Source organism: Dendropsophus ebraccatus, chromosome 3 (genome assembly GCF_027789765.1).
Source record: "Dendropsophus ebraccatus isolate aDenEbr1 chromosome 3, aDenEbr1.pat, whole genome shotgun sequence".
In the NCBI taxonomy this organism is placed as follows: domain Eukaryota; kingdom Metazoa; phylum Chordata; class Amphibia; order Anura; family Hylidae; genus Dendropsophus; species Dendropsophus ebraccatus.
The window spans coordinates 140,764,730-140,784,365 of NC_091456.1; the positions used below are offsets into that span (position 1 = coordinate 140,764,730).

Here is a 19,636-nt window from a genome sequence, read left to right on the forward strand (position 1 = left end):
AAGCATACATTTGAGTAATGACTGGAATTACTCTCTGACTACATTTAGGACACAAAGGTAAACTCAGTCCACACCAGTCCATGAACAGATATGTTTGCACCTTGTCAAATTCCTTGCTTTGGGATGCACAACTGTAGTGTGTATGCATCCTGATTCCAAATATATATTTGATTTTGTAATTTTGCCCACTGACAAAGACATGAGCACTCTATACTATAAAGGATAGGTTAAGAGATAGAATACCAAAAATAAAGTCCATAAAACCACATTGTATAAATTATCTTTATTTATTTTTGCATTTTGCATAGGGAAATAAGTATTTGATCCCTCTGGCCAACAAGACTTAGTACTTGGTGACAAAACCCTTGTTGGCAAGCACAGCAGTCAGATGTTTTTTGTAGTTGATGATGAGGATTGCACACATATCAGGAGGAATTGTGGTCCTCTGCTGTTTGGAGACCATCTTTAAATCATTAAGATTTTGAGGCTGTTGCTTGGCAACTCTGAGCCTCAGCTCCCTCCATAAGTTTTTTACGGCATTAAGTTCTGGAGCCTGGCTAGGCCACTCTATAACCTTAATGTGCTTCTTTTTGAGCCGCTCCTTTGTTGCCTTGGCTGTATGTTTTGGGTCATTGTCGTGCTGGAAGACCCAGCCATGGCCCATTTTTAATGTCCTGGAGGAGGAAAGGAAGGATTTCACGGTACATGGCTTCATCCATTGTCCCACTGATGCAGTGAAGTAGCCCTGTGCCTTTAGCAGAGAAACACCCCTAAAACATAATGTTTCCACCTCCGACAGTGAAGACAGTGACAGTGGGGACAGTATTCTTTGGGTCATAGGCAGCATTTCTCTTTCTCCAAACAAGGTGAGTTGAGTTAGTGCCAAAGAGCTAAATTTTTGTCTCATTTCACCACTGTCCATTCTACCAATCACTCTCAGAATCATACAGGTGCTCATTGAGAAACTTTAGAAGGGCCTGCATATGTGTCTTCTTCAGCAGTGGGACTTTGCGGGCACTGCAGGTTTTATAATCATTATGGCATAATGTATTAGGGTAGCTTCACACGTACCGGATCTGCAGTGGATCCGCTGCGTGTATGGGACCCGGCCCTTTTAACCCCACTGCCGCCAGCCGCCCGCAGCCCCGGCCCTGAGGATACATTACCTGCTGTGCACTGTTTGGCTGAGCCGGGAGCTTCACACAGCCGCGGCGCCGAGCAGGTAGTGGATGATCGTGGGCGGGGCTGTGGGCGGCCGGGGGGGTTAAAGGGGCCGGGCCCCAAACAAGCAGCGTGTATGGGAACCATACAGCTTCACACTACTGGATCCATAGCGGATTTCGCTGCAAACTCGCAGCAAGAAATCCGCTGTGGATCCGGTACGTGTGAAGCTACCCTTACCAAAGAGTTTCTTGGTGACAGTGGTCCTATCTGCCTTGAGATCATTAACAAGTTCTCCCTGTGTAGTTTTAGGCTGATCTCTCACCTTCTTCATGATCCAGAATATCCCATGAGGTGAGATTTTACATGGAGCCCCAGATCGATGTTGTTTGGCAGTCATTTTGTATTTCTTTCATTTTCTTACTATTGCACCAACAGTTGTCTCCTTCTCACCAAGTATCTCACTTATGGTTTTGTAGCCCATTCCAGACTTGTGCAGGTCTATGATCTTGTCCCTGACATTGTTAGAAAGCTCTTTCATCTTGCCAATGTTGTAGAGGTTAAAGTCTGACTGATCAGTTGAGTCTGTGCACAGGAGTTTTTTTTTTTTATACAGGTGACAATGTAAGACAGCTGTCTTTAATGCAGGTAATGAGTTGATCTCTCACTATTAAAATTTACCTACCCTAAAATCATAGACTGTTCATGTCTTTGTCAGTGGACAAAATTACAAAATCAGCAACGGATCAAATAATTATTTCCTTCACTGTATAAACATACTTACCTATCCTAAAAAAAGACCTAGCTTCATTTTGCAGGGTTTTTGGAGTACGCTTGAAATGTAATGTAAAGCCCAAAAACAAGCCCTAGCTACAGTCACATGATGAGATCCCTGACTGTGTGCCAGTGCCAGACTTATTATGCTCCTCCCCCACCTGTTCAACAGAAGCTGCAGGGGAGGCAGGAGTGGTAAGAAGATGCACAGTAGGGAGCATTAAATATGGGGGGGGACGGAAGGTACGTGGGCCAATTACAGAGGGGACTACTTGCAGAGGGGGAAGTATACATTATGAGGGAACAACTATGGGGGGTACACAGTAAGGGGGACCTTACTGCAGAGGAGGGATGTATACATTAAAGGGGACAAACTACAGAGGGGGGGAGGGATGTATACAGTATGGGAGCCTTACTGCAGAGATGGGATGTATACAGTATGGGGGAAGAACTATAGGGGGGTATATAGTATGGTGGGCAGTATAGTATGGAAGTAACTCATAGTATAGCAGCCTAATAACAGTGGAACATACAGTATGGTGGCTAACTACTGTATAGAGTGGGACTACAGAAAACAAGACCTACCCAGAAAATAAGACCTAGCCCTGTCTTATTTTTGGAGAAGCACAGGATATATATATATATATATATATATATATATATATATATATATATATAAAATGTGTTCTTCTATATAAATATAAACACAACTGCTGGGAACAATAATTACCCGAGGTTCATTATGAGTAATTATACAGTAAAAATGCTGCAATATCAGGCCTATTTCCAAATGTAGTTATAATATCATGTGTGGTCAACATAAAAGCCTAGTATGACACAGAATGCCAAACAATGAAGCAAGAAGAGAGATAAAGTGCTAAAATGCTATCTCCACCTAAAACCATAGGAAAATGGTTTCAGGGTTAGTTGGGTTACAAAGAAAATAACAAATTACTCATTCTTACTTCTATAATTCCTTATAATTCCTTCCACCTGATGGATCTCCTCCCAAGGGATATTTCACACGAATGTTTTATTATCATGTAAAAGGCAGCTATGTTTGAAAATGTTTTGTTTAGAGCAAAAATAGTATAAAACTCCTGCCTCTTAAAATAAACAATTTTTACGTCTATCACAAACATTATATGGTAATAAATAAGTTCAGCACTAGAGGAGATTTGATCCCAGATGGGGTTCTTTTAGTGAATCAACCCCTGCCATGAGTATTAACTTCCTTGATCTTTAAAGCGAGAGTGTCATTTGAAAACAACCTATTGTTTAAAGTGTCACTGTCGTTCTAACTTTCAAAATCTAGATCAACAGCAGACGTGACATAAAGCAAATTTGCCATATACATTCATTATGTTTTTGTTGTTATCATACTGTAATACAAGGCTGAACTAACCAGAAATCCAGGCCCAGTCTCCTGATGGCAGATTTTCTGACTTGTGCTGTGTAAAGAAAACAGACTAAACGCAGGAAGTCTGGACAGTACAGAGAGTCACGGCTCGATGTGTCCATCAGTCACATGACTGCCTTCTCTCTGTGAGCGCTCAGATGGCCTGGGATACACAGAACTTCCTGTTTTCTGACTGTTTCCTGTTTTTTTTTTAGAAAAAAAGAGTCAGAAAACAGGAAGTGCCGTGTTTTCCATGATAACCAAAAAAAAAAAGTAATGAATATAAATTGCAAACTTGCTTTATATCACATCTACTGCTGATTTAGATTTTCAAAGTTATAACGACAGTGACACTTTAAGGTTTTATGTTAAACATTTTATAATTAATTTTGTGATTTTGTTTCTAATTCTGCTATCTATTTTTTGAAATAATGCTGAAATCTTGTAGTTTCTATTCTGGTCACTAGGCCTAAAACTAATTTGAAATTTCCTGTTCTGTACAGGTCATTTCCCAGCAGTGCCCTCCTTATCAACATGGTCAGGAGTAACAAGTGACGTCAGTATATAGATAAAAGAGGTAAACACAATTGCTGTGGTTCACAACTCCCCCTCACTGCAGGATGAGCTCTATAAAGGTCATTGAGCATGCTCTGAAGTCTTTCTCATCTGAATGGGACAGGTCCTTTCTATTGTTGCCTGTGGTCTATAGGGCTTGCCATAATGCATATCTCTTCAAAGCTTTTTATATTTCGTGAAGCTAAAACCAGGGCCGAAAATCACTACTAATGGATGAGATAGCCGCTACCATAGCATGATGAAACTTGTATATGAAGACTACTATCAGCAACAGGAGAGGTTTTCCAGATTATTATAGCTTTTCAAAGCAAATCTAAAATAAAATCATTGATTAGACTGGTTGTTATTGGTCACACATCCAGTTATGGTATACAGTAGTTTTCATGAGGCTCGATAATGATTGCATGGCCAGGCTCAGGAATAGTTTCACAGATAAACTAAAGGATTATCGACTATGTAATAGATTAGAACGTAGTTATATATTGTAGCTAAAGTCACCCTTTAACTGCTCATTTATGTCACCTGTGCATTGTGATGGGACAGTTGGATCAATAATATTTGTTATAGCTACATTCTATAGAGGTGGCTTTCCATTGCAGCATAAACTATTGTCATTACTGTAAACTGATTATGATTTACACTGTCACTAACACTGTCACCCCCGTCTGTATGAGGACTTTTCTGCACAGCTGTAAAGCCTAAATTCTGCAGTTTTCATACCTTACTTTATTATAGATTTCTTAGTGCTTGGTCCAGTGAAAAATGCTTTTTATCCTTGGTGGATTGTGCCACCTAGGGCAGGGCTTCATGGCAACAGTGCCACTTAGTCCTGCCCCCATTGGGACCATAGGCCCCTCCCTCCATGATGTCATCAACATCTAGACCCTCCCCCTTGGTTGGTTATTGGAATGGTCTGACCTAGAGGGGATGGGGCCTAGACCTTTCCAACTGCTCTGGGCGATGGGGGCCAGACACCAATGACATCACAAAGGGGGAGCTATGGTGCAGGTGTGGGCGGGGCTAAGTGGTGCTTTCAGGCGTGAAGCCCCGCCCAGGTGGCACAAACCACCGATGATAAAAAGCATTTTTCCGTGGACCAAGCACCAAGACATCTATAATAAATCTATAGTAAAGTAAGGGGTTGACAGTAGAACTTTACATACTTTATCTCTGGAATATAAAGTGTAAAGCTAATTTCACATGGAAAATATCCTTGGGATATGTCTGTAGTAGATTTCCTATGTTACCATTACACTGATTCAATGACTAAGTCTCTTCCTCTCATCAGGATGAATTCCCGGCCCCCTGCTGGCTTCTATCCGGTGACCTGTGTTTGTAGTCACAAGGAGAAAACCACAGGATTGTAAGATCATAGCAGCTGATGGGAAGCATAGTACAGCTTGTCATTCCCAGATGTTCCCCTCTCTCAACATTATTTCCCTAAAGCTGACAGAAATATGACGGTTTCTAGAGCATAGGGTTTGTAGTAGTTTTTCACAGAGGTGTCAGGTTAACAGTAACATTACCTTTGAGAACCATATAAGTCGGGTTGTACGTTAATATTTACTGGCTTGTCACATGTAGTATAGTTATATTACTAATTGTAGGCTAGGGTTGTAAAGTGAGGACAGACACAGATGGCAGATGACCCACATGCAAAGCCAGAATATATGCCCCTTGCTTTCAAAAGTTTCAAAAGTCAGAAATTAATTAGCTCAAATATAAAATCTATAAATAATAGGAGGCTACTTTTTGGGGGACAGTGCATGCCTTTACCTACTGAGCCCTTGTGCAACTGCACATCATAGCCAATGCAGGGATCTAAACGGGTATAATCCCCAAGACATGTCTTGTTTTCACATCAGAACCATCCTAAAACATATTATAAACAGCTATTCAAACATGGCAGGTATGCTTTATCAGTACATTGTCCTTGGATATTACCTTATTATGGAACTGGTACGCTAAGATATATCAGCCCAGTCCAAGTCTTTTTATCCCTAATAAACATGAATGTATTTGTAACCATATATTTCTGAATGATAGTCATTAAAGATGATCCCAACTCAAGCATGAGCAGGGGCGGATTAACTTCACCATAGGCCCCGGGCTATTCACCGAGCCTGACCCCCCCCCCACCCTACTGTAACTATGGCAGAACTAGCGTGGCATTCATAGTATAGGATAGATAATTTCATGTGTGCAAAATTGCGCTAAAAAGCAGCAATTTTTTGCAAATCATGTCAGAACTGTAGCCAGGAGACAATACATCACTGAAAGTATAAGTCTTTTAGGGTGGCCATGGGCTCCCCGGGAGCTCAGGGCCCCGGGCTACCGCCCGAAAAGGACCTATTATAATCCACTACTGAGCATGAGTCCGATCATTCAGTATTTGAATGGCTACAGAATTTTAATGCAGCCCTACGAAGTCCTATGGCCGCATCCGTGTTTCCTGCACTGCCTAGAACTGCATGTGTAGTGGGAAATCCCCATAAAAAACCTTTCCTGCTCTGGACAGTTTCTGTGAGGGACAGAAGTGGCAGCAGAGAGCACTGTGTCAGACTGGAAAGAATACACTTCCATGTATATACAAGAATATATTTCCACTTCCAAGAATACACTTAAATGGAAGTACAGTGGTGCCTTGGATTAAAATCATATTTTGTTCCGGGACTGTGCTTGTAATTAAAATCTCTCTTTAACCAAAGTAACTTTTCCCATAACAAATCATTAAAATGCAGAAAATTGGTTTCACACCCCAAAATGATGATTTTTTATTCTGAATAACATGTAAAACAAATGAAACAAACAATGAGAAACACCCGAATATGCCATATTATAAGTTACTGTACAGCATAGCAGTCAGCATGTGGTGTATAATGTATAGTAAGTGCATAAACCTGAAAAAACAACAGCAGTTTGTAGATACAGGATGGAGCTGCAGATCCCCATAATGCTGTAGCGTAGTACAACAGGCTAGAATAAAGAAGGAGGGCTGCTGTCCGAGGTCTGTGTGGTCACATGACAGCAATGGGGGTGCGTCCAGCAGGGACCAATCAGGAGAGAATCACAGCTGTGCAGGAGGACACTGACAGAAACTTTTCTGTACAAAAGTGCGAATGGCTGAGTGTAAGTGCAGGCACATTATAGCAGCAGTGTGTATAGTATAGCTGAGTGTAAGTGCAGGCACATTATAGCAGGAATGGAGAGGATGGGGAAACACAAGGGCTGACAGAGATTGCAGGGAGCATGAAGGAATACGCAGGGCATATGTTGGCACATAGAGGGGTTACAGCTATGGATCTGCCATGATTTGGAAGGTGAGGGAGACTTCCTGTGTCGGTATACAGTGCTGTAGACCTCGCTATGCAGACCATGCACCTCCCCCACTCCCCCTCCCACTAAGTACAGGGAGCTCTTAAACCAAAATAATGCTTTTAAACCAAGTTACAATTTTGAAAAAAATGTGAGCTCTTCTTGCAAAGCGCTCTCAATCAAAGTTACTCTTAACCCAAGGTACCACTGTAAATTACAAGTTTCTATAACTTTCTGGTACCAGTTGAAATGAAAGGGAAAAAAATGTTGAAGTCCACCTTTAAATCTACATACATTTTTAAAAATGGTGCCTGTGAAAAAAAAAATCATTTTTGTCATTAGTATTACTATGCTCCTATACTATATTTCTGTATCTATGTATCTATTTTCCTAAGCACTGCAGTCAGAGATGTCTGCATTTGGTCAACCCTGATCACACTGCTTTCTGTCTTTTTACACTCTATAGACAATTCCCACTGATTTACAAGAAAAATACAGGTCTGATGAGGAGTTCACCTCTATCCAAAGTACTATTGTAAGCAGAGAAGGTGGGAGTATGACTGGTGCTTTGGGATGGAGAACATTGCTCACCCCTCCCCCGCCCTTCTCTTGCATCTTGATATCCCTGTCACTAAATAAATTAAAACTTTAATTATCTTTTTTTAATTTTCCATCCTATAAAAGTATGAAATATTGTCCAAGGAAAGAAAATCAATGCACAGTAAATAATTAAAACTTTTTCTCAAGACCTGTTTTTTCAGCTGCTTAGTTCTACAAATGGTTTATGAGGATTGCAAATCATCATGCAACAATACAGGAGCGGGCTTTAAATGCCCCATTAGCATTCAGAATATCAATATGTCAAGGATGATGGAGTGAAGGAATCAACAGTAAAGCCCTCACTGTCCACTTGATAGAAGTGTTTGAAGTGATGCAGAATCTTGGGTTACTGAGGAAAACATATTAGTTTCATTGCTAGACCGTTGTCTTTGTTCATTATTCATTCAGAAGGTCAGCGGAGATTAATCTCACTGGGGCAATTTCTGCTAAGCTGAGAGCGACCCTATATAAATACATATATTACAGTGTACTGTGACAGATATCATCACAGCAAGAAATAATCACTAATAATTTACAGTTACAGCAAAACAAGGTGGAGGAAGAAAATATTCAGTGTATGATATATAGAAATGAAATATCTCCCATTCATGGTTATAGTACCAGCATAATAACGTTCAGCAGAGAAAGCAAATGCATAACATACAGTACATCCATTATCAGAAATTCTACCTTAAAGGGCAGGTCTGTAAAAAAATAATTATACGGCTAGGGGCCTTTTAAACATAAAAAAGAAGCTATACTCACCTGCTTTGATCCCCCCAAAACTACTGTTGCAAAAGTCCAGCTTCCTCTTGGTTCCTGTGATGAGCTGGCTCAGCAGGAACTGCTTAATTTGCCAGTCAATGACTGGGACAGGACAAGACTGAGGCAAGGTTGCACCTCTGGAAGCCATTAGAACGGGAGCTGTGTGGGATTGGGGTAGGTGAGTATAACCTAGATTTTATGTTTAACGTACCTTTAGTTATATATGTAAAAAAAATGTATGTCTTTTAAGTTTTTTTCTTCATTACAACTAGAGATGAGCAAATACGATTTGATTGAGTAGGTATTTGATCGAATATTGTGGTATTCCAAAGATTCGAATACAATCGAGTAGTGTGTAGAATACGCGGCAAACATTCGAAAGCCCTCCCATCGCACTTGGCGCATTTTTTAATCCAATCACCATGCAGGGAGGCCGTGAGGGACCCTGGGAGGGACCCTGGGAGCAAAAATGGCGTCTACCCTCATTGGATGGCTGAACCACATGACCTCGAATATTTAAGACTTGACTTCTGCCTCTCGACCGCAGATGCGCTTTCAACCTAGTCAGGGAGAGTTCTTCAAGCAGGGAGAGATAGCATTTAATAGCGTTTTGGTTAGGCAGGCTTACTACAGAACCCAAAAGTCCTTTCAGGGCTAAGATCCAGTGAAAAGTAATCTCTGGAGTCTGCATCTCAGTGCTAAGAAATAGATGATATAACAGCAGCATCAGCATCAGCTGTATTCATTCCAGTACCCTGTGTGTACAAGTGACCTATAGTGTCCCTGGTTTAGCCCACTAGGGGCACGTTAACCTTATACCTATTGTGCCAGTAGCCCAGTAAAAGGCACGTGATACATATTGTTCCAGTAGCCCACAAAAGGCAAGTCATACATACTGTTCCAGTAACGTTCGTACAGCATGATTCATGATATGCGCGAATAACATGACGCCCTACAGACGCACATTGGAATCATGTAATTAACGCTGCGCAAGAAATACAAACGAAATGTGTGAACATTGCCATAAAGCATTCGCAAATATTTTTCCTTTGCAACTGCGGAGAGTGGCATTATACTGCGATTTTGGGGTGTTGGGTGCACCCAGGCATGCTCCCCCTAATTCGACCAAGTGGTCGAATTTTGATTTCCAAGTGCCGAGAATTTTTTTCCTATAGATTATAATGGGATTGAATATTTGTTGGAATACTCGAATCTCGGTGCCTATTTGATTCGAATTCTCGAAAGTCTAATATTTCACTACTTGCTCATCTCTAATTCCAACCCATTTCCATATGTTCTCTTAGGGATCAATGTGGAGACCTCGCCTTGGGGCCCCCTTTATAAGTGAAGAGTACAGAACTGTAGCCAACCTGTCTACCAGTGTTTTGAAGGGAGCTCAGTGTTTTCTTACATGGTAGATGGGTCTACTATATGTCTCTCTTTAGGGGACAGGGCCTGAATGTAAGGCCTTGTTCACACGTCCCGTAATTTATGGATCCGTATTTCCGTATTCGAGTTAGTGCACATTGATGTCTATTGGGCTATTCACACTATCAGTAGATGAAACGGATGAAAATCAATGCCGAAAAAAAAAAAAGGACATGTCCTAGTGTGGACCCAGTGCGGACCCAGATTTTTTTTCTGGTTCCTCTGTTTACAGATTGTTTACGGATTGCAACATGTTTGGCATCCGTATTTCCGTATTCCCGTAATAAAAATGTAATACGGATGCAATACGGATGTACTACGGATGTCCAATCCGTAATTTTTAGCGGGTTGTTTCAGGACTAGAAAATATTACTGAACGTGTGAATATGGCCTAACTGTTACAGTACCTTTGCACCTGATGTAGCTAAACCTTGAATGAGCACCTCTTGCTTTCAGAACGGCAACACTTCCCTGAAGGCTCCTGATTGTCTTCAAGTCCTTCAAGTTACACCAATGTCAATCAGCTGATCAGTGGACTGACTTTAATTGAGAAATGTAAGTAAGATAATTAATTTTTTTCTTGAACAATTTTAAGTCCATAGTAGGGACTTCTAGGTACTCTAGGTTTTGCAGTATGGAGCCTCTATGAGGCAATGTACCAAAGTCTAAATTTAGGCAAAAAAAATAAATAAATAAATAAAAAATATATATATATATAATATAGCATGTAATAGATCAGCATGTTTCTTTTTCTTACAAATGTACCTGTCTGCAATTTGACATCTGCTTGGCGCTGCAGTTTTTGAGCCAGAACTAAGGTTAGATCTAAAAGGAATGAGGATATAAAGAAGAATAGTTTAGATCTGCTATAACCAATCTTAATGTTGTCAAATAAGATCAAGGAGACAGATTCACTGATGTAAGCTCTGACTTCTTGTTCATGACCCAATGAAACTGTCAGAAGTAAGGCCTATTCTTGTATCTAAAATTATTTTCCACATTCTAGGAATAAGCATCACATATTTCACAAATGCTGTTATATGGAAGTATGACAGCGCCAATGTTAAATGTCATTCATGTTTTTTTTTTTTTTTTTTTATCCCTTCAGCTATTTGGTATTCTTGTTTCTCCTGTTGTAGAATGGCTATTCTGAGTTAAAAAAAAAACAAAAAAATATTTCAAATTTAAAATTATAATTCACAGTGAACTTTTTACCTTCAAACAAGAATGTAAAAATACATTTGGAATTAGGGCCCCCAAGACTATAAAATGATATATAAACTCTAATTTTTTGAACTCTTTAGGAGGCCTTATTATGGAGCTGAGCTGCAGTATCAGACACATCTCTTAAACAAAAGTGGCACTATTTCTAGAAGGAAAAAAAAACAAAGACATTTCTGTAGCCTCATTGAACAGTTCAGAAATGCTCAAAGCTCAATTTCACCCCTATAATAAATAAAAGCATGAAAAAGGTTGTTCGTGAGTATATTGCACCTGTGAACTTCCTTCCCTTCCCCTATATACAGTAACATTATAGCTTGTCTGCGTCCTGTCAGGAACTGGTTCTTACACCTACCTTTGAACTATTTTGAACTTGTAACAAAAACTTTTTCAATGATGTGAGCTGAATTTATTCTATCTCTGTGAATTTATTTTTCATTCCTTATCGTCCTCTGTCAGGAAACAAACCTAATGTCAGGAATCTGCAGTAGCCTGGTCTGAACTGGGCCTGGTGTTTTGCTTTTGTGTGCCACACCCGATTGCTTCTCAGCTTCCGGACATGCAGGAGCTGAGAAGCTTCTGGACTTGATTTTACACCTGTCTGGTCTCTGTGATTGACTGGTTTCTCTGCCTGTCTGCAGCCTGGAGGATCAGAGCGCTGGTCCAATGAGGATCCGGACCGGGCTCTTGCTCAGTATAAAGCAAAGTTAAGGCAGAGTTCCAGTGCTGGTTAATTAGGTTCACTCCTGGTCCCAGCTCCCCTTGTCCTACTCCTGCGAACCCTGTCCTATTCCTTTTCTGCCTGACGTACGCGTGTTCTGACCTCCGCCTGACTTTTGACTATCCCGTTGTGTTGCTGATTTTGTACTTTGTTGCCCGTGTGGTTTGACCTGGCTTGTTCCATTACTCTTTATTGTGTTCGTCTGTCTGTACTGTTCAGTGTGTTCACTTACGTAGCGTAGGGAACGTGTTTGTGGTTGTCCGCGACCGCCTAGGGTCGACTGAGGCAAGTAGGCAGGTGACTTTGAGGGAATTTATTAAGACTGGTGTGCTGAAAGCATAACTATCATTTCAGGGTCATTTTTTTGAAAACATTAAATATCAACAGTTCAAGCGATTTTAAGAAACTCTGTAATAGGTTTTATGTACTAAAAGAGTTTCCTTCTGGACTGAAAAAGCAATCTCCCATCAGAAGCAGCAGGATTTCTGTTTCCATTATGTGGCTATGGAGAGGGGAGGGGCTGTTAGGAGTGACTGAGCACGGAGCAGTCCTGCACAGCACAACACCCTGCAATCTTCTCTCAGTAAGTTCATAGATAAGCACTGACCTTTCTGACCCCAGAATCCTGCGTTTTAGGTGCCCAGAGAGTCTACAAACAGCTGACCTTCATGTCACCTCTTCCTGCTCCCTCATCTCCCCCAGCCCCTCCCCCCTCCATAAGGATAGAATGGAGAAAGCAGAGCCTGTCTTCACTGGCTTCTCTGTAATGAAGACATGTTTGCCTGATAATGCACAGATAAGTCAGGGGGGGAGGCTGGGAGATTGCTTCTTGAGTACAGAAGGAGGCTTTTTTGGCTGATAAAACCTATTACAGATTTTCTTAAAATCGCTTATACTACTGATTTCTTTGGCATAAATTGTGCAAGATGTATCAATGCACTTGTGTCTAATGATGATTTTTTCGCAACAACTGTAAAATTTTGCACAGCCGATAAAAACTTCCTCCTGCTCAAAAAATAGTGCAGATGATGCAGTGATGGGACAGCGCCATCTACTGTCAGCTCAATGTAACCACTGTACTGTATTTCCCAACAAGATGAAGCAGCTGTGTATCTGAGTATGAAAAAAAAAGATCTGCGCACTTTTCAACAAATTAGAGATAAAATAAGAAAACCAGTGAGGTGATAAAATTATGACCTGGAGGGATAAACTCTGGCCTAGGCTATTTTACACCCCTGGTATAGAATATATCCCCTGGGGTATACTGTAGCCTGGGCCAGAAGTGAGAAAAACAGTGACATGATAACTTGGAGGTATATAGTCTGGCCTAGACTGTTTCACACCCCTAAATATAGAGTTTATCCCCTGGGGTATACTGTGGCTTGGGCAAGACTGTACCCAGGTTTATAGTATGGCCTAGGCTGTTTTACAACCCTGGGTACGAAAATATATGCCCTGTGGTATACTGTGGCCTGGGCCAGGGGTGAGAAATCCAGTGAAGTAATAAAATTATGGCCCGGAGGGATATAGCATGGACTAGGCTGTTTTACACCCGGGGTATAGTTTGATCTAGGCTATTTTACTCACCGGGTATAGTTTGGCCTAGGCTATTTTATACCCTGGGGTATACTCTGGCCATGGCCATTTTATACCCCAGGGTATACTTTGACGTGGGCCCTTTTATAGCCCGGAGTATACTCTGGCCTAGGCCATTTTATACCCTGGGGTATATTCTGGCCTGGAGGGGTATAGTTTGGCCTAGACTATTTTATACCCCGGGGTTTACACTGGCCTAGGCTATTTTATACCCCGGGGCATACTCTGGCCCAGGCCAAACTATACCCAGGTATAATCTGGACAGGGTTAATCTGGCCTGCTACACTGACCAGAGTTGACTGGCAGTGTCAGTTGTCAGTCATAACCACCTAACTAGAAACACCTACAGCTGTCCCGCTGGGGGCAGGGAAGCCCCAGCCGCGGCAACACACAAGGACGCCTGCCTGCACGCCCATACCGACCGGCCATGCCAGTCATCAGGGACGCCGTCGGTGCTTACAGGAGCTGGCTGCATGCTCCTCCAGTGCAGGGCACTACTTATGTCTCTAATTTTTAGATTACTTATAAAACAAAAATTATTAGAGCATGGGGCATGTCCCTCCAGTCTAACACTGTCGACAGAACAGTGTCAGATTGTGTTAGGAAAAAAATTGTAAAAGTGATTCCGGCAACTACAGTTTTCCCAGTAGAAATAAAATGACTTTCTGTAAAAGCACAATGACTCTTACACACATATGCAACCAATTACACACGTACATCCTCTTTAAAACTTCAAAGTCTTTCTTCTAAAAAATATAGTGATATTCTCTCCATGTTATTGTTGCAATGTGTTGCGGTCTTGTAAATGACTCACATGCATGTGGCATCACTAAATGGATTAGATGGATGTACAATGATGTTGTCCTTGTTTGTCCACCTATTTAGTTTTGTAGTCTGTAATCAGAAAAGGAGGAGTCAAGGTCAAAAGCGATTTTTTTTAGAACACAACTATAGCCTAGCTATCTTATAAAGTTTTTGCATATTACTAAGATATGCCATTGCTTCCTAATCGGTGGGGTCTAACCTCTAGGCCCCCCAGCAGACCAGACTATAAAGGGGCTGCAGCATTGATCTAACTATGTTGTCCCTTTATTCTTGCACAATGATTCTACCAACCATCTGCTGTGCAGGGAACTGCAGCAAAGCCCTATTTACTTGCACAGATGTTTCAACTAAGTGGAGACTGCCAGAGTGTCATGACATGCCATGTTTCAGAAGAACTTGCCTGTATAAAGGAGAAGTCTTACGTAAGTACAAAAACTGCAGGCAGGCTGGTGGGGGCAGGAAAGTAACAAAAAACTTACACATCCTTGTGTGTCTGATGCATTGGTCCCGGGTCCTGTTTACATTAGCCAGTGACTTGCAGCTCTGCAAGCTGCATTGTCACGTCCCCGGCTGAGTGATTGCCCGCCCAGCCAATCAGTGACTGGGGCAGGACACCACCTCAGTCACTGACTGGCTGGGCAGGCGATCAATCAGCCGGCTGATGTAAATGGGACCCGGAAGCGGCACATTGGATGCACGAGAACAGGTGAGTTCAGTTGTTTATTATTTTTCTTGCCTCAACCAGCCTGCCTGGAGTTATTGCACTTCCCTGGGACTTCTCCTTTAAATAAGGCGACAGGTCCAGATGGTGTCCACCCCAGTGTTCTTAAATAAGTCAGATCTGTGATTGCTAGCCCCCTGATTGATCTGTAACAGGAGGTGTCCCTGATGATTGGTGAATGACCAATGTTATATCCATCTACTTGAAGGATAGTAGAGAGGATGTCAGTAACTTCAGGCCAGTTAGCTTAAAAATGTCTAGTAGTAAAAAGTACCCCTCTGTGCTCCAATATGCACTGAATTACTAGGTCATTTCAGTACAAAAATGTTGCCACCTTGCATGCAGTTATTAAACCACCAGGGGGTTAAATACAAATGTAAAAAAAAGTTACAAATCCAGACAAAACAATAGAAAACTACTTCTAAAACTGGAACTGGTTAAGTCAGCCATAATGGCCATAAGCGATCTGTGACTTTAGGCATTCTGCGCTCTACAAATAAGTTTCATGCTGACAACTTAATGATGTATAATTAGGGTTACCAACCCCATGGTACACCACTAAACACACATATTTCATTTAGACTAAAGCCGGGACTCAGTTGTGATAAAATGACACACGTGCTAGGTAAGGGTTATATCGAATTTCACTGACTCATCTTTAAAGGAGGATTTTATTACCTATTATGCCGCTCCATTAAAACCCAAACATCAGCATATTCAACCATAAAATGAATAGGCCCTTGCAGTTTTTTTATGTTTTCCCTGTGCTCTTATTATATGTGTGCTAAAGTATAGTTGATCAATGTTCTCGGGGAAATTTGCACAAATGTGTATATTTCAGCGTATTTTATGTATGGTCAAACCAAGGGTGCATGAGACTCTGTAGTCCTACTATACATACACTTGGATAAGATGTAGTCATTAACAGACTATATATAGTCCATTGAAATCAATGGAGCCTGCATGTGTATGTTGCTGTATACTGTATGTGACTGTTAACACAATTGTGCACCTGTAGGGTGTTTTATTACAAACATTTCTCTACACCTATTTAAGGCATGCAATACGAGGCAAGGTTTTTTTTCTGTTGAAGGCATAAAAATTCAAACAGGAAAAAAACTTTCCATGTGTAACTACAGGCATACAAAAGTAAAGTATGGTCCCACACACTTCTGTGGTGCTTTATTGTCAGTAAGCCTCAGATGCAATACAGAACTGTAATATTGTAGTGGTTGTAAGCCTTAAAGAAACTGATATAAGACATTTAAGATCTTTAAGGAAGCATCTAACTTGCTGATATGTCCCTATAGGGCACGGGGTGCTGAGGATGAAGGTAACTTTCTTTTTTGGGGGGATAGTACCAGTTTATTTCATATGCTAATTATGTGTTTTGGTACATTGGGGACGGGACTACCTTCCTCAGTGCCCCAACTGGACTAACTAATACTGTAAGGAGGGGCTGGCCGGCCAGGGCTGATCGGTGCTCTGAGGGTGGTAGCACTGCCCCCAATGCACCAAAAAATCTAATTAGCATAGTAAAGAAACTGCTACTACTAGATGCTTCTAGCCTGCTGGCAGCCTGGGTGAAAATTCATTTGGAGTTACAACTTACCTCTCGCCGTGCACGTGGTGAACAGCAGGAACGACTGCCGGACCCCTGCTAGGATCGGGGATCTCTGAGGTGTCTACCTCACAACCCGGCTGATGGACTGGCAGCTCAGCCACTCAGTGATTGGGTCCAGAATGCTGCTCCAGTCACTGATTGGCTGAGGGGCCAGTCCATCAGCCGGGACAGGCATGTTCCCCCGAGTCGTGACGTCATCACAACTCTGGGGAAATTAACTTCCGACGGGGTCCTGCAGCCCCTCCAGCCGCTCACTGTGGTAAGTGCATACTTGAAATCAATTTCCGGAATGTTGGATTTCTCCTTTAAAGGGAAGGGAACGTTTTTGATATATCACTGTGGGCACACAAAAAAAAAAAAGTTATAGTCAACTAAACTGGTTCTTTGCATCTTCTATACCAGCGCCTTCTGCTCTCCATTTGTCACCATTTGTTCCTGCTTGCAAGTTGAGTTGTTTAAGCAATATTTGACTGCTTAGCCAATTACTGGCTGCAGCGGTGTCCCACCTCATTCAGTGATTGGTTGGGCAAGGAGGTCCCACTTAGACAACTTTGCTCCAAAGAAGGAACAAATTGCGATAGAAGGACGGGTAGGTATCACTTCTTTTTTTTTATTTATAGTGTGCCCTCAGCCATATATTAAAGATGATATGAACACTTTAATACAGAACTCTAGCAGCTGTCATATACACTATAACCTGATGTGTCACATTTCAGTCTTCAACATACAACATAGGCTACAGATGCCAAAGCTGCCAGTGCAATGTTTTCCCCCTCTTTCTTTCAGATATAGATATAAGCTAACCCGATAAACTCATACCTAGACATGAGATCAGAGTCTCCTAAAATACCTGAAGTTTTCTATATAGAGGGATTTTACATAAATCAGATCAAATCTCTAAAATATCTTGCGAGACATTTGAAATGTACCTTCATGTATTGCACTTGACATTTCACGTTACCTGGTATATCAGCAATCCTCAGGAGGAGACGCTCACTTATCTCTGACCTCATTTTCAAATTGGAAAAATCTATTTAAATTTGATGGAATGTGCTCAGAGCTGTCTCTCATATATAGAGGTGCTTCACTATGTCTCATTTTTTTGTACATTCTTCTGTAACTATATGCACGACTACTGAAATACAGGGGAAAAAATGAACATAATAGAAAGTATAAAAAAACACCTCACATTGAAAACAAGCTTTCTGCCAATTCATAGCCAACCCCCTTTCCTATATTATTTCCAACTTTTCTTTTTCAACTCAATACATTGAATTGCACAAATTTTGAAAGTTTCAGTTTGGAGGGATTATAAATATACAAATTTGGATTATGAGAAAATGATATAAAATACAGTAATGTTATCACGATAATCCTTTGGAGTAGCTATAAGGCAGTCACTTTTCTCTATGCACAGTTGGAAGTAATAACTAGAATGTTTCTAAATCACCTATAGACTATAATGGAAGGTGAGTGACCACCCATGTGTGACCATATCACGTGATGAGACTTTCAAGAGGAGCAAAGGGAAGAAGTGAGCACCAGGGAACAGTACAGGACAGACCTTTTCTGCTTTCTGGACAACCCATTTAAAGGTGAAGCCCAGCAATTTATAAAATCTGTCAGCCGGCAGGGAGGAAACTGATTACAAGCATTGACCTACCTGTTCCAGTGCCCGCGGTGAGTGGTGGGATGGGCCTTGGGACCCACGCTAGGATCCAGAGCTTACGCATCACTACCTGGCTAATGGACTGGCCTCTCAGCCAGCAAGTGACCGGGGAAGGACGCTGCTCCAGTCATCGATTGGCTGGGTGTCCAGTCCATCAGCCAGGACAGGCTTTTTCCTCTCAGCCGTGATGTCATCACAACTAGGGGGAAATGCCTTCCGGGCTTCCTTCGGAGTACCCCTTTATGTGTGAAGATAACTTCTACTCTGGGGCTACACTACAGGAATGTGACGTGATTTACCGGGGAAAGGCATGATAATTATTTGCACCTGCCATTATCAATGGAAAGCTACTTTTTCTGTTGTGGGAATGTAGCCTTAAAGTGACACTGTCACCGCCTTTTAGCATTATTACTTCTCTACACAGGTGTAATGGGTAAATTTAGCAGTTTTCATACCTTATTTTATATCATACATTGTGGTGCTTGTTCAAGTAAAAAGTGATCTTTTATCAACTGCAGATTGTGCTAAGTGGGCAGGGCTTCACGGTAACAGCGCCACCGTTGGCTCTGCCCCAATGTGACGTCATAGACACATAGGCCCCGCCCCCTCGGCGGCCATTAGTATGGGCCGACCTAGAGGGAGTGGGGCCTAGACCTTTAGGCCAGCCTGTTCCAATGGTCGGCGAGGGGCACGGTCCATGTGCCAATGATATCATGAAGAGGTGGTCCAACAGTGGTGCTGTTGGCGGGCTAAGTGGCGATGTTGCTGTGAAGCCCCGCCCACTTACCACAATCTGCCGTTCAAAAAAGATCACTTTTTACTTGAACAAGCACCATGACGTATGATATAAAATAAGGTATGAAAACTGCTAAATTTACCTTTTACACCTGTGTAGAAAAGTCAGAATGCAAAAAGGGGGTGACAGTGTCTCTTAAAGTACCAGCCTTAGTACCATTGTTTAAAGGCATCTCATGCAAAAATACATAATAGTTTGTAAGCTATTTTGTATTTTCACCCTTCAGTAGTGTACATTGTAAGAAAGCATAGGTACATTGTAAGCGTAGCATTAAAGCTATAACTACAGTAGGAGGTTCACTCCATGGGTACTGCTAAAGATGGTCACAGTCATCACAAGACACACAGGCATGCAAACTGGTGGGACCAAACTTTTGAAAACACATTACTATTATTAGTATCCGACCTAGTGTTTAGAATAAATGGATAAAAATGCTTGTCACCCT

At 41.6% G+C, this 19,636-nt stretch overlaps 1 long non-coding RNA gene across 1 annotated transcript; it reads left to right on the forward strand.

Moving 5' to 3' along the window:
- Positions 1–579: 579 nt before the first annotated feature.
- On the forward strand, positions 580–10,567 carry LOC138787358 (uncharacterized). Its single transcript, XR_011362350.1, has 3 exons — positions 580–866; positions 3,838–3,911; positions 10,475–10,567. It is a non-coding gene; the product is annotated as an uncharacterized lncRNA (long non-coding RNA).
- Positions 10,568–19,636: the final 9,069 nt, after the last annotated feature.